Raw genomic sequence first — 16,347 nt, 5'->3', positions numbered from 1 at the left:
ATGGAGGATTCCCTAGGGCGGCGGGAAACCGGCGGGACACCGCCGGTTTCCCGTTTCTGACCGCGGCTGTACCGCCACGGTCAGAATGCCCAAGGATGCACCGCCAGCCTGTTGGCAGTGCATCCGCGGTCCCCGGCCCTGGCGGTTTTTAACTGCCAGGGTCGGAATGACCCCCTATGTCTCTAATTTGTCTAGAATTAACCACCCAAGGATCTTCATTGTAAAATCTAATAAGGAGATCAGGCGATAACACATAGGCAGACTCTGGTCACCTTATTTAAAAATGGGAACAATGAAAGCTTCTTTCCAAGAATCCTTCAGGTTGCTTATAACAGCCGCCCTGTGGATATTAGTCAATAATGGGGACCAAAAATCTGTTTTATGTTTATATAAGTCAATTGGGACCCCCATATGGACCTGGGGCCTTGCCTTGCTGCACTCTGAATTGTGTTAACAACAGAAGCGTAGTTAATGAGATCAACTAACCATTCTTCGCCAACTCTATTAGGTGAGAAAACTAAGGTTTCCTGTTGGATTTCTGGAGCTTCCCCAGAATTAAAGATAACAGAGTAATGGTCAAACCAATCCTGACTGCTGATATGACACTCAATGCAGGAAGAAACCTCATCCATAAAAAGCAGTCGGTAAACAGTCTCCCAGAAAAGTTTTCTGTCATTTAACTTGGCAGTTCTATCCAGATTCTCCCAGGCCTTTATCCTCAGCTCATTTTTCATTTTTAATACGGCTTGTTTGTAAGCCCTTTTGGTGCTGTTCATGGCCTCTGGGTTACCTGCCATGGAGGCAATAGCCTTTTTCAGTGCTTTAAGCACCGCTGTGCACTCTTGGTTAAAGCAAGATTTTGTTGTACCTTCTCTTATCTGCATTTTAGAAGTTAATTGACATGACACCTCCCTACTAATATTACTAAACCTCTGAAGAATGTCTTCATGGGGCCTTTCTGGGGACAGACAGGAAATATAGGCGGTCAGTATGAACCTAGCGGTTCGGCCCGCCATGCTGCACCCACCGCACACCAACATTGGCGGTGGCTCCTAATAGAGCCGCCCTCAATATTACGGCCGTGTTCCCCGCCCGGCCGGCCAGACAGTGTCTCCGCCCACCGGCCTGGTGGGGAAACCATTATACGGGCGGCAAGTTTTCCAGGAGGCTGGCGGTCGATGAAAAGACCGCCAGCCTGAAATCCTGCCGTGTTCAAAATGAGGGCCATAATCCTTTGTCCCATTTTCAATTAAATTGTTAAAAAAGGCATCTGGATTGACAGTATTCCAATTCACACTTACCCCTTTACTTGCCGTATATGCACTAGGTAAACAAATGACCTTCAACGGAGCTGCATGATAATTACCAAGCAAACAGATATGAATGGGATTGTAGTCGCTGAATGGTAGGCAGTGCACTTTCAAAAAACCTACACTGAGTGCCATAATAAAAGATATTAGAACAAAGTCAATTGTGTTCTCCCTGCCTCTCCCCATTAACGTGGGGGGCCTGGTGTCATTTTGATCCAAAATATCTGAGGTATCAACCAGACTATAGTACATGATCAATTTGTTGAGAAAAAATAGCCATTAACATCCCCCTGCGAAATATACAACTCACAAATGCATTCCCAGCTAAACTGACATTTTGTAATATTAAAATCACCGGCCCATACCAATGGGACAAAAGGTTTCTCTTGTCTATTATAGAACACTGCCAGTGTCTCCTCCAAATTCTCAACAATCACAGCTGTGTTAGAGGCAAAATCATTATAATAAAATAAAAAAAAATCAGGTTTACCACTTTAGCTTGTTGCAGGTACACAACTTTAAGATTATGGGAGGAAGCTATCACCTTAACCTTTAGGTTTTCTAATGAAAATGTTAGAGAAATCGCTAAACCCACCTTCCCTCTTCCTGATGGCAATGGAAGCCCGGGTAAGCAATGAGATATATACCCATTTAGTATAACAGGGTTGGATGTCTATGTTTTCTGGCAACATATAGGCCCTCATTCTGACCTTGGCGGGCGGCGGAGGCCGCCCGCCAAAGTCCCGCCGTCAGGTTACCGTTCCGCGGTCGAAAGACCGCGGCGGTAATTCTGACTTTCCCGCTGGGCTGGCGGGCGGTCTCGTTCAGACCGCCAGCCAGCCCAGCGGGAAAGAGGCTTCCACGATGAAGCCGGCTCGGAATCGAGCCGGCGGAGTGGAAGCTGTGCGACGGGTGCAGTTGCACCCGTCGCGTATTTCACTGTCTGCGCAGCAGACAGTGAAATACATGTAGGGGCCCTCTTACGGGGGCCCCTGCAATGGCATGGGCACTGCAGGGGCCCCCAGGGGCCCCGCGACCCCCCCTACCGCCATCCGGATCTCGGCGGTCCGACCGCCGGGATCTGGATGGCGGTAGGGGGGGTCAGAATCCCCGCGGCGGTGCAGCAAGCTGCGCCGCCGCGGAGGATTCAATGGGGCCGCGGTACACTGGCGGGACCCCGCCAGTGGTGCCGGTCCGACCGCGGCTTTACCGCCGCGGTCGGAATCCCCATTGAAGCACCGCCGGCTTGTCGGCGGTGCTCCCGCGGTCCTCCGCCCTGGCGGTCAAAGACCGCCAGGGTCAGAATGAGGGCCATAATGTCGAAATTGGTAATGTAATTCAGCCAGTCATCATTAAGAAGTTTGCAACAAATCCCTGTCACGTTCCAAGATAAAAACTGCAAACCCCAAATACTATCACTGCAGCTTATGTCAGAATTAGGTTCTGAAGATGGCTTACCAGGAACAGGACAGGGAGTGCTCATTTTGAAAGAGGTCTCTGATGAAAGTACCACAACCCAGGGTTCAATGGGCTTTGGTAGAATCGAACGTCAATCAATATCTGGCAAATCTGATAGTGCTTCAAAGCGATTGGGATGAGCGCATAATGCTGGCAGGGGTGCATATTGATTGGCCTATTGTACTTACAGGATCTATTCTGAACTTCCTTCCAGGGCACCTCTAATGGGGATAAAAAGCCTCAAGGTCTAACCATTATTCCACTTAGGTTTTTATCTAAACAACTCAGATGAGACAGCAAAAAGTGAACCCCCTTGACATCCTTAAAATTTAACACAACACAATCCCCCTCAATAAACTTTGTCATTGGGCCAACACAGCTGACTCTGCGAGCCATAATAAGATTATCAATCACTGATTGATGGCACTTAGCTTTTTCCTCACACCAGTTTGCTGCTTTATTATTCAATCTCCGGGTATCCTCTAGGGAATCAAGGGACTGGGAAGGAACACCGACTAGTACCAGGGTTTACTGAGTACTTTCGGGAGGCAACTGCGGCTGGGGTAGAATTCTCTTCCCCCTGGAGGTGAGGTGAGAATCATTCAAATTAGGCTTAGCCCCATTCAGAGCATTTAAACAATTTGGAGGAGCACTATGCAGAATAGGGCAGAGCCATGCCTCATCACTTAAATCAGTAGTAAGTAATAGAGTGTTAGCTGGGTAACCAGTGAAGACTATAAGAGCAGGTAATGGGGATCTGGAATCTCTTGACCCTCGTGTGTACTAGCAGGGGGATCGGTAGAGACGTGACCATTTCTCAGCTCTACCTTAACATGCTTGTTTGATACATTTATCAATTGGTCCAATTGTTTCTCAATTTTTCCTAAGCGGGCCAGTATCGCGACCAAAGTGTCATTAATCAGTTTGCCTTTGTTTGAAATAAAGTCCTCCTATAAAAATACCATCCCCCCATCAACCGGCTGAGAAACCCCCAAGGGCTCTCTCAAACTGTGGATAAGAATATTCTTATATATGGTCACCTTTTGCTTTTTAGATCTTGTAATGATCTCGTGTCTTTTCCTTTTTGCGGAGGTGGTCCTGCCTTTTGTGGGACAACATTATAGAAAGCTTATCACTATCCTTCAAAGAGTACCTGCACACAACAGCTGGCAACATTGAAACTATCAATGGCGGAGCCTGCAAAAGCAGACTAGTATCTCCCGCCATGGGGTCTGTCGCCTGCAACAAGTCTGGAACCTGTGCCGAGGATGGAGTTGAGGCTGGATCACAAGAAAGGTGGTGAAGATAGTGAATACCTTCTCTCAGCCAATTCAATCTCCTTGGTAAGTACACCCACCGGTCTTTGTAAAAACCATCCAATGTGGAATTAGTGGGAGGTGGAGCTGATGCAATACTACGCCTGCCCATATTTAACAATATTACAGGAGAACCATCCCCGGGCAGTCAGCCGCAAATACGGCAAAAAGGATTGACAGTGCCCTGTCAGTAGACCTGCAGCACACTAAGAATAAATAACTGGCCCACCCCTGTAATTCTCCATTAAAGTTTGTATCATGTAAATACGCACCATTTGCAGTAGGCATTTATCCCCTTCTGTGCCGCGGACGTAGTGGTTACGTCCCGCGGCACAGTGCTGCTGTGCCGAGGACGTAACCACTACGTCCTCGGCACACAGCCCAGAGGGAGCGCTCTCGCTCCCTCTGTGTGCTTCCCCCCACCCCCCCAAAGTCAGGGATGGAAGGGGAAGCCCTTCCCCTTCCACCCCCGACCCCCCCACCCCCCCATAATGACGTCAGCGCGCGATCGCGCGCTGACTTCATTATGGGGATTTCGCCGCACAGGAAGCCATTTGCTTCCTGTGCGGCGACGAGGAAAGAGGTGAGTTCCTCTTCCCGGTGGGTGGGGGGTTTGGGCTAAAGAGGCACCGGGGGAAAGGAAAGGCTTTTCCTTTCCCCCGGTGTCTCTTTGAGCATTCCTGCTGCCCGATCGCATTGCGATCGGGCAGCAGGAATGCCCACTAGACACCAGGGATTTGTTTTTTTTTTTGTTCTTTACTGTTTCTTGTTTGCGGGGAGCGGCCCCTTGGGCAAGGGTCGCTCCCCTTGTGGGGGCAATTTGTTACGGCCATTTCTGCCCCCCTTGGGGGCAGATTGGCCTACTTTTTAGGTGGATCTGCCCCCAAGGGGGGCAGAAACCACTGGATCACCAGGGAATTATATTTTCTGTGCAGGTATGTTGGGAGGGGGTGCCCCCTTGGGCAAGGGGCGCCCCCCCCAAGGGGGCAGAGAACTGTTGGCCATTTCTGCCCCCCTTGGGGGCAGATCGGCCTATTTTTTTTAGGTCCATCTGCCCCCAAGGGGGGCAGAAGCTACTTAGGCACCAGGGATTGTGTGTGTAGTGGATGGGGGGGCGCCCCCTTGGGCAAGGGTCGCTCCCCTTTGGGGGGCATGTCTTTTAGGGCCATTTCTGCCCCCCTTGAGGGCAGATCAGCCTATTATTTTTAGGTTGATCTGCCCCAAGGGGGGCAGAAACCACTAGAACGCCAGGGATGTTTTTTTATGTGTTTATTTTTGTGGGGGGGCGTCCCCATGGGCACGGGGCGCCCCCCCAAGGGGGGCATTGACCTGTTGGCCATTTCTGCCCCCCCTGGGGGCAGATGGGCCTATTTTTCTAGACCCACCTGCCCCCAAGGGGGGCAGAAGCCACGTAGACACCAGGGATAGTGTGTGTGTGTGTGTGTGTTAGTGGATGGGGGGGGGCTTGGGCAAGGGTCGCCCCCCACTTTGGGGGCACATGTACCCAGGCCATTTCTGCACCCCTTGGAGACAGATCAGCCTATTATTTTTAGGCTGATCTGCCCCCAAGGGGGGCAGAAACCACTAGAACGCCAGGGATTTTTTTTTATGTGTTTATTTTTGTGGGGGGGTGTCCCCTTGGGCACGGGGCGCCCCCCCAAGGGGGGCATTGACCTGTTGGCCATTTCTGCCCCCCCTGGGGGCAGATGGGCCTATTTTTCTAGACCCACCTGCCCCCAAGGGGGGCAGAAGCCACGTAGACACCAGGGATAGTGTGTGTGTGTGTGTGTGTTAGTGGATGGGGGGGGGGCTTGGGCAAGGGTCGCCCCCCACTTTGGGGGCACATGTACCCAGGCCATTTCTGCACCCCTTGGAGACAGATCAGCCTATTATTTTTAGGCTGATCTGCCCCCAAGGGGGGCAGAAACCACTAGAACGCCAGGGTTTTTTTTTTATGTGTTTATTTTTGTGGGGGGGCGTCCCCTTGGGCACGGGGCGCCCCCCCAAGGGGGGCATTGACCTGTTGGCCATTTCTGCCCCCCCTGGGGGCAGATGGGCCTATTTTTCTAGACCCACCTGCCCCCGAGGGGGGCAGAAGCCACGTAGACACCAGGGATAGTGTGTGTGTGTGTGTGTGTGTGTGTTAGTGGATGGGGGGGGCTTGGGCAAGGGTCGCCCCCCACTTTGGGGGCACATGTACCCAGGCCATTTCTGCACCCCTTGGAGACAGATCAGCCTATTATTTTTAGGCTGATCTGCCCCCAAGGGGGGCAGAAACCACTAGAACGCCAGGGATTTTTTTTTATGTGTTTATTTTTGTGGGGGGGCGTCCGCTCGGGCACGGGGCGCCCCCCCAAGGGGGGCATTGACCTGTTGGCCATTTCTGCCCCCCCTGGGGGCAGATGGGCCTATTTTTCTAGACCCACCTGCCCCCAAGGGGGGCAGAAGCCACGTAGACACCAGGGATAGTGTGTGTGTGTGTGTGTGTTAGTGGATGGGGGGGGGCTTGGGCAAGGGTCGCCCCCCACTTTGGGGGCACATGTACCCAGGCCATTTCTGCACCCCTTGGAGACAGATCAGCCTATTATTTTTAGGCTGATCTGCCCCCAAGGGGGGCAGAAACCACTAGAACGCCAGGGATTTTTTTAAATGTGTTTATTTTTGTGGGGGGGCGTCCCCTCGGGCACGGGGCGCCCCCCCAAGGGGGGCATTGACCTGTTGGCCATTTCTGCCCCCCCTGGGGGCAGATGGGCCTATTTTTCTAGACCCACCTGCCCCCAAGGGGGGCAGAAGCCACGTAGACACCAGGGATAGTGTGTGTGTGTGTGTGTGTTAGTGGATGGGGGGGGGCTTGGGCAAGGGTCGCCCCCCACTTTGGGGGCACATGTACCCAGGCCATTTCTGCACCCCTTGGAGACAGATCAGCCTATTATTTTTAGGCTGATCTGCCCCCAAGGGGGGCAGAAACCACTAGAACGCCAGGGATTTTTTTTTATGTGTTTATTTTTGTGGGGGGGCGTCCCCTCGGGCACGGGGCGCCCCCCCAAGGGGGGCATTGACCTGTTGGCCATTTCTGCCCCCCCCTGGGGGCAGATGGGCCTATTTTTCTAGACCCACCTGCCCCCAAGGGGGGCAGAAGCCACGTAGACACCAGGGATAGTGTGTGTGTGTGTGTGTGTGTTAGTGGATGGGGGGGGGGTTTGGGCAAGGGTCGCCCCCCACTTTGGGGGCACATGTACCCAGGCCATTTCTGCACCCCTTGGAGACAGATCAGCCTATTATTTTTAGGCTGATCTGCCCCCAAGGGGGGCAGAAACCACTAGAACGCCAGGGATTTTTTTTTATGTGTTTATTTTTGTGGGGGGGCGTCCCCTCGGGCACGGGGCGCCCCCCCCAAGGGGGGCATTGACCTGTTGGCCATTTCTGCCCCCCCTGGGGGCAGATGGGCCTATTTTTCTAGACCCACCTGCCCCCAAGGGGGGCAGAAGCCACGTAGACACCAGGGATAGTGTGTGTGTGTGTGTGTGTTAGTGGATGGGGGGGGGGCTTGGGCAAGGGTCGCCCCCCACTTTGGGGGCACATGTACCCAGGCCATTTCTGCACCCCTTGGAGACAGATCAGCCTATTATTTTTAGGCTGATCTGCCCCCAAGGGGGGCAGAAACCACTAGAACGCCAGGGATTTTTTTTTATGTGTTTATTTTTGTGGGGGGGCGTCCCCTTGGTCACGGGGCGCCCCCCCAAGGGGGGCATTGACCTGTTGGCCATTTCTACACCCCCTGGGGGCAGATGGGCCTATTTTCTTAGGCCCACCTGCCCCCAAGGGGGCAGAAGCCACTTAGGCACCAGGGATAGTGTTGTGTGTGTTTTTTTTGTTTTTTTTTGTTTGAGGGCTGTCCCCTTTGGCAAGGGTCGCTCTCCATGGGGACACAGTACTAAAGGTATTTTCTGGCTTCCTTGGGGCAGACAGGCCTATTTTTTTAGTAGGCCCATCTGCCCCTATGACAGAATCCACTTAGGCACCAATTTCTAAAATGTTTGATGGTGGGGTGTTTGTCAACTGAAGAAGTCTTTGCATTTGTGATAAAAGAATTTTTCCTCCTTTTTGTTCTAGTTCAAAGCTTTTGCTTTATTTGCTGTGGCTCCTTGCGGTTTTGGCGGTGGTTGACCTGCAGTTTGCACAGTTGCATGTTTTAGGTAAGTAAAAACAATTTACTCCAAAGGAGTATTGTTGCCATGCATGAATGACATGTTTGTAGGGGGTGTACTAAATGCAGGATTGTGTGTGAAATTGTCCTTAGGTTTGTGCACAATGATATTTGTTGTGTCTTATTTCTAATTTGCCTTTCTTTCTTTCTTTTTAGTGGGATATCATTGGTGATTGCTGTGTAGTTGCTGGTGAATCAAGCTTTTTCAGGCAAGTGAGCGGTATAGTTTTTGAGTTTGTAACTCTTACTAACAAAGCTACACTTTGTTACTTGTCTTACACAGTGCTGGTTGTTGGTGGTGAATTTGTCCAGTTAATTTTAGCAGGAGAGATCATGGCTAGCCGCAGGATGACCGCTCAGCAGGTGGTTGGTATGCTTTTTGAGTCACAGTCTGATCATGACTATGAGACGGACTCTGCATCTGAGGCAGAGGAGGAAGTCAGAGATTCTGGCAGTGATGTTTCTGTTGGAGGGGAATCTTCTGATGATGAAGCCACACTCAGTGCAGATGAAGGTTCTGTTTTAGAGGAGGACATTGATGTGCCAATAGTGCAGCAACCTGGGGCTGAAAGGTTTCCCGTTAGAAGACCTGATGTCTGGGTTGCCCCAAACATGGAGCAGCCAGAGTTGCCTGCCTTTACTGGTCTCCCGGGGTGTAACGCCAATACAGAGAACTTTATGCCTATCAATTTCTTTGAGTTATTCATGGATGATGTGTTTTTGGAAGAGATTGTTGAGCAGACTAATTTGTATGCGGAGCAGCATTTGAGGGACAACGCTGCTAGACTTAGGCCACACTCTAGAGCTGCCCAGTGGATTCCCACAAATTTGGAGGAGCTAAAAAAGTTTTTGGGTTTGACTTTTTTGATGGGGTTGATAAGGAAGCCGTCACTGGCTTCTTATTGGTCTACTAGTCCCTTGATGGCAACAGCTATATTTCCAGCTACCATGAGTCGTAATCGGTATTTGCTTCTTCTTAGGATGCTGCATTTTGTTGACAATGCATTAGCCTTGCCACGAGATCACCCAGATTCTGACCGTCTTTTTAAGATTAGGCCTGTCCTTGATCATTTTGTAGATCGGTTTTCGGAGGTCTATGTTCCAGGCAAAGAGATAAGTGTGGACGAGTCTTTGGTCCTCTTCAAGGGTCGTTTGGTTTTTAGGCAGTACATTCCTAGCAAAAGGGCACGATATGGAATTAAATTGTATATGCTGTCTGAAAGTAGGACAGGATATGTGTATAGTTTCCGTGTGTACACTGGTAGGGATTCCAATATTGACCCCCCTGGTTGTCCTCCCACTTTTGGAGTTACTGAGAAAATAGTGTGGGATCTTGGTAGACGACTGTTCAACAAAGGTCACCATTTGTATGTAGATAACTTCTACACTGGTGTGCAGTTGTTCAAGGAATTGTTTAGAGTGGACACAGTTGCTTGTGGCACAATCCGTTCTAACCGGAAAGGCTATCCAAGGGAGCTTGTCTGTAAAAAACTTGAGAGGGGACAGTGCTGTGCCTTGCGGAACGAGGAGCTGCTAGCTTTGAAATTTTCAGACAAGAGGGATGTCTACATGCTAAGTACCATCCATGATGAGAGTACTTCCCCTGTGACTGTTTGGGGCCAGGTTGCTGAAGTGCGCAAACCTGTGTGCATTTTAGATTATAATAAGCACATGGGAGGTGTAGATAGAGTTGACCAGAGGTTGGAACCTTATACTGCTATTCGTAAGTCTTATGTTTGGTATAAGAAGTTAGCACTTCACCTCTTCCACTTAGCAACCTTCAATGCTTTTATTGTGTTTAGGGATAGGTCTCCAGACTCAAAGATGACATTTGTGAAATTTCAGGAGTCAGTGATAGAGAGCCTTATTGTGGTGGAACAGGCCAGAGTTCCTAGAGAAGCAGTGGTGGAGGATGTGGCTAGATTGAAAGATCGCCACTTTGCTGAGCACATTCCTCCCACACCCAAAAAAGACTTTCCAGCTAAGAAATGTAGAGTGTGTTTTCGAAGAGGTATCCGGAGGGAGTCTCGAATGTACTGCCCAGATTGTCCTTCAAAGCCTGGGCTGTGTGTCGGTGCTTGTTTTAAGAATTACCACACCCAGAAGAATTTCTGGGAACAACCATGAGTGTAAACTCATGTCTGTTTTGTATTTTCATGTGTTTAGTTTCATGGTTAGCATTTCTGTCATGTTGTTAGTTAGAGCTTTTGTGTTTGTTGTTTTGTAATTCTTTCTACTTAGTTAGGGGTTCCTCTGTTAAAAAAAAAAAAAATATGATGCCATTGTGTGTGGAGTGGGGCTTGGCTGAGACTGTACATATTGACTTGATGTTGGCTACTGCAACACACTGCAAGCCAAACACCAGTCCACACACTCCCATCAGCTGGTGTGATTGTTGTATCAGGCATGTGGGCGTATGTAAGTGATGGGCCCTTGAGTGGCGCTGTCTGTCGATGTGAGTGTTGTAATGTGCTGGGCCCGTGGCTGGCGGTGTGAATGGCCTTGTGTGTGTCATGTATGAAAGTTGTGTGAATGGACTGTAAAGCGGTTGGTGCCTTGTCGCGGCTTTACAGCTCACGAGCTGTGAGTCATTGGTTCAGTTTTTTGCCTTTCAGTTACTAACAGTGCTTTTCATTTTTGTGAAAGCTCTTGTTAGTAAAATTTGATCCACTGAACCATCACTCACCCTCGTGCCAAATCCAACCAGTATGTGTGGTAAAAATGACCAAACCTGCTCCGCTGTAATCAGGCGTCGCAGCACACCTATGACACGCTAGGTGCCTCAGGTGGGACCCCGATGATGAAGCATGCCACCAACTTGGTTGGTGGGTGAGGGGTCTTTTTCACATAACCTAAGTGTGTTTCTTTTCAAAATTTTAGTGTTTGGCACATCACGGACGTATGTGGGCACATCAAAACGATATATTACAAAACTACCTGTGTTTGGGGGGGGAGAGGGCACCTATGTTTTTGGTCCTGTGTGCGGCCTTCATCTAGGGAAACCTACCAAACCCAGACATTTTTTAAAACTAGACACCCCAAGGAGTCTAGGGAGGAGTGGCTTGCGTGGATCCCCCAACATTTTCTTACCCAGACTCCTCTGTAAACCTCAAAATGTGCTTAAAAAAAACATATTTTCCTGACTTTTCTTCGTACGATCACCACTCCAGCACAAAATTCCTACTCCCCAGTGTTCCCCTCAGTCTCCCAAATAAAATGACACCTCACGTATGTGGGTCCCCAAAGCAGAGTCAGTCTAAAGATGTATAAAAGAATATGTCCTTATAAACTCGCATTACTATCCCCTGTATCTCTACAAGTTTTGGGCCTTATTCTGTTGGAGGCACCTGGCCCACCCACACAACTGAGGTATCATTTTTATCGGGAGACTTGGGGGAACGCTGGGTGGAAGGAAATTTGTGGCTCCACTCAGATTCCAGAACTTTCTGTCACCGAAATGTGTGAAAAATGCGTTGTTTTAGCCAATATTTGAGGTTTGGAAAGGATTCTGGGTAACAGAACCTGGTCAGAGCCCCTCAAGTCACCCCATCTTGGATTCCCCTAGGTCTCTAGTTTTCAGAAATGCACAGGTTTAGTAGGTTTCCCTAGGTGCTGGCTGAGCTACAGGCCAAAAACTACAGGTAGGCACTGTTTTCAATGAAAAAATGTGATGTGTCCACGTTGCGCTTTGGGGCGTTTCCTGTCGCGGGCGCTAGGCCTACCCACACAAGTGAGGTATCATTTTTATCGGGAGACGTGGGGGAACGCTGGGTGGAATCAAATTTGTGGCTCCTCTCAGATTCCAGAACTTTCTGCCACAGAAATGTGAGGAACATGTGTTTTTTTAACCAATTTTTGAGCTTTGCAAAGGATTCTGGGTAACAGAACCTGGTCCGAGCCCCGCCAGTCACCCCTCCTTAGATTCCCCTAGGTCTCTAGTTTTCAGAAATGCACAGGTTTGGTAGGTTTCCCTAGGTGGCGGCTGAGCTACAGGCCAAAATCTACAGGTAGGCACTTCGCTAAAAACAGGTCTGTTTTCTTCCAAAATTTTGGTGGTGTCCACGTTGCGCTTTGGGGCGTTTCCTGTCGCGGGCGCTAGGCCTACCCACGCAAGTGAGGTATCATTTTTATCGGGAGACTTGGGGGAACGCTGGGTGGAAGGAAATTTGTGGCTCCTCCCAGATTCCAGAACTTTCTGCCACAGAAATGTGAGGAACATGTGTTTTTTTAGCCAATTTTTGAGCTTTGCAAAGGATTCTGGGTAACAGAACCTGGTCCGAGCCCCGCCAGTCACCCCTCCTTGGATTCCCCTAGGTCTCTAGTTTTCAGAAATGCACAGGTTTGGTAGGTTTCCCTAGGTGGCGGCTGAGCTACAGGCCAAAATCTACAGGTAGGCACTTTGCTAAAAACAGGTCTGTTTTCTGTGATGTGTCCACGTTGCGCTTTGGGGCGTTTCCTGTCGCGGGCGCTAGGCCTACCCACACAAGTGAGGTATCATTTTTTTCGGGAGACGTGGGGGAACGCTGGGTGGAAGGAAATTTGTGGCTCCTCTCAGATTCCAGAACTTTCTGCCACAGAAATGTGAGGAACATGTGTTTTTTTAGCCAATTTTTGAGCTTTGCAAAGGATTCTGGGTAACAGAACCTGGTCCGAGCCCCGCCAGTCACCCCTCCTTGGATTCCCCTAGGTCTCTAGTTTTCAGAAATGCACAGGTTTGGTAGGTTTCCCTAGGTGGCGGCTGAGCTACAGGCCAAAATCTACAGGTAGGCACTTCGCTAAAAACAGGTCTGTTTTCTTCCAAAATTTTGGTGGTGTCCACGTTGCGCTTTGGGGCGTTTCCTGTCGCGGGCGCTAGGCCTACCCACGCAAGTGAGGTATCATTTTTATCGGGAGACTTGGGGGAACGCTGGGTGGAAGGAAATTTGTGGCTCCTCCCAGATTCCAGAACTTTCTGCCACAGAAATGTGAGGAACATGTGTTTTTTTAGCCAATTTTTGAGCTTTGCAAAGGATTCTGGGTAACAGAACCTGGTCCGAGCCCCGCCAGTCACCCCTCCTTGGATTCCCCTAGGTCTCTAGTTTTCAGAAATGCACAGGTTTGGTAGGTTTCCCTAAGTGGCGGCTGAGCTACAGGCCAAAATCTACAGGTAGGCACTTTGCTAAAAACAGGTCTGTTTTCTGTGATGTGTCCACGTTGCGCTTTGGGGCGTTTCCTGTCGCGGGCGCTAGGCCTACCCACACAAGTGAGGTATCATTTTTATCGGGAGACGTGGGGGAACGCTGGGTGGAAGGAAATTTGTGGCTCCTCTCAGATTCCAGAACTTTCTGCCACAGAAATGTGAGGAACATGTGTTTTTTTAGCCAATTTTTGAGCTTTGCAAAGGATTCTGGGTAACAGAACCTGGTCCGAGCCCCGCCAGTCACCCCTCCTTGGATTCCCCTAGGTCTCTAGTTTTCAGAAATGCACAGGTTTGGTAGGTTTCCCTAGGTGGCGGCTGAGCTACAGGCCAAAATCTACAGGTAGGCACTTCGCTAAAAACAGGTCTGTTTTCTTCCAAAATTTTGGTGGTGTCCACGTTGCGCTTTGGGGCGTTTCCTGTCGCGGGCGCTAGGCCTACCCACGCAAGTGAGGTATCATTTTTATCGGGAGACTTGGGGGAACGCTGGGTGGAAGGAAATTTGTGGCTCCTCCCAGATTCCAGAACTTTCTGCCACAGAAATGTGAGGAACATGTGTTTTTTTAGCCAATTTTTGAGCTTTGCAAAGGATTCTGGGTAACAGAACCTGGTCCGAGCCCCGCCAGTCACCCCTCCTTGGATTCCCCTAGGTCTCTAGTTTTCAGAAATGCACAGGTTTGGTAGGTTTCCCTAGGTGGCGGCTGAGCTACAGGCCAAAATCTACAGGTAGGCACTTTGCTAAAAACAGTTCTGTTTTCTGTGATGTGTCCACGTTGCGCTTTGGGGCGTTTCCTGTCGCGGGCGCTAGGCCTACCCACACAAGTGAGGTATCATTTTTATCGGGAGACGTGGGGGAACGCTGGGTGGAAGGAAATTTGTGGCTCCTCTCAGATTCCAGAACTTTCTGCCACAGAAATGTGAGGAACATGTGTTTTTTTAGCCAATTTTTGAGCTTTGCAAAGGATTCTGGGTAACAGAACCTGGTCCGAGCCCCGTCAGTCACCCCTCCTTGGATTCCCCTAGGTCTCTAGTTTTCAGAAATGCACAGGTTTGGTAGGTTTCCCTAGGTGGCGGCTGAGCTACAGGCCAAAATCTACAGGTAGGCACTTCGCTAAAAACAGGTCTGTTTTCTTCCAAAATTTTGGTGGTGTCCACGTTGCGCTTTGGGGCGTTTCCTGTCGCGGGCGCTAGGCCTACCCACGCAAGTGAGGTATCATTTTTATCGGGAGACTTGGGGAAACGCTGGGTGGAAGGAAATTTGTGGCTCCTCCCAGATTCCAGAACTTTCTGCCACAGAAATGTGAGGAACATGTGTTTTTTTAGCCAATTTTTGAGCTTTGCAAAGGATTCTGGGTAACAGAACCTGGTCCGAGCCCCGCCAGTCACCCCTCCTTGGATTCCCCTAGGTCTCTAGTTTTCAGAAATGCACAGGTTTGGTAGGTTTCCCTAGGTGGCGGCTGAGCTACAGGCCAAAATCTACAGGTAGGCACTTTGCTAAAAACAGGTCTGTTTTCTGTGATGTGTCCACGTTGCGCTTTGGGGCGTTTCCTGTCGCGGGCGCTAGGCCTACCCACACAAGTGAGGTATCATTTTTATCGGGAGACGTGGGGGAACGCTGGGTGGAAGGAAATTTGTGGCTCCTCTCAGATTCCAGAACTTTCTGCCACAGAAATGTGAGGAACATGTGTTTTTTTAGCCAATTTTTGAGCTTTGCAAAGGATTCTGGGTAACAGAACCTGGTCCGAGCCCCGCCAGTCACCCCTCCTTGGATTCCCCTAGGTCTCTAGTTTTCAGAAATGCACAGGTTTGGTAGGTTTCCCTAGGTGGCGGCTGAGCTACAGGCCAAAATCTACAGGTAGGCACTTCGCTAAAAACAGGTCTGTTTTCTTCCAAAATTTTGGTGGTGTCCACGTTGCGCTTTGGGGCGTTTCCTGTCGCGGGCGCTAGGCCTACCCACGCAAGTGAGGTATCATTTTTATCGGGAGACTTGGGGGAACGCTGGGTGGAAGGAAATTTGTGGCTCCTCCCAGATTCCAGAACTTTCTGCCACAGAAATGTGAGGAACATGTGTTTTTTTAGCCAATTTTTGAGCTTTGCAAAGGATTCTGGGTAACAGAACCTGGTCCGAGCCCCGCCAGTCACCCCTCCTTGGATTCCCCTAGGTCTCTAGTTTTCAGAAATGCACAGGTTTGGTAGGTTTCCCTAGGTGGCGGCTGAGCTACAGGCCAAAATCTACAGGTAGGCACTTTGCTAAAAACAGGTCTGTTTTCTGTGATGTGTCCACGTTGCGCTTTGGGGCGTTTCCTGTCGCGGGCGCTAGGCCTACCCACACAAGTGAGGTATCATTTTTATCGGGAGACGTGGGGGAACGCTGGGTGGAAGGAAATTTGTGGCTCCTCTCAGATTCCAGAACTTTCTGCCACAGAAATGTGAGGAACATGTGTTTTTTAGCCAATTTTTGAGCTTTGCAAAGGATTCTGGGTAACAGAACCTGGTCCGAGCCCCGCCAGTCACCCCTCCTTGGATTCCCCTAGGTCTCTAGTTTTCAGAAATGCACAGGTTTGGTAGGTTTCCCTAGGTGGCGGCTGAGCTACAGGCCAAAATCTACAGGTAGGCACTTCGCTAAAAACAGGTCTGTTTTCTTCCAAAATTTTGGTGGTGTCCACGTTGCGCTTTGGGGCGTTTCCTGTCGCGGGCGCTAGGCCTACCCACGCAAGTGAGGTATCATTTTTATCGGGAGACTTGGGGGAACGCTGGGTGGAAGGAAATTTGTGGCTCCTCCCAGATTCAAGAACTTTCTGCCACAGAAATGTGAGGAACATGTGTTTTTTTAGCCAATTTTTGAGCTTTGCAAAGGATTCTGGGTAACAGAACCTGGTC

This window comes from Pleurodeles waltl, chromosome 6 (genome assembly GCF_031143425.1).
Source record: "Pleurodeles waltl isolate 20211129_DDA chromosome 6, aPleWal1.hap1.20221129, whole genome shotgun sequence".
NCBI lineage: Eukaryota > Metazoa > Chordata > Amphibia > Caudata > Salamandridae > Pleurodeles > Pleurodeles waltl.
The sequence above is the reverse complement of the archived record's forward strand: the minus strand, read 5'-3'. Positions refer to the sequence as shown.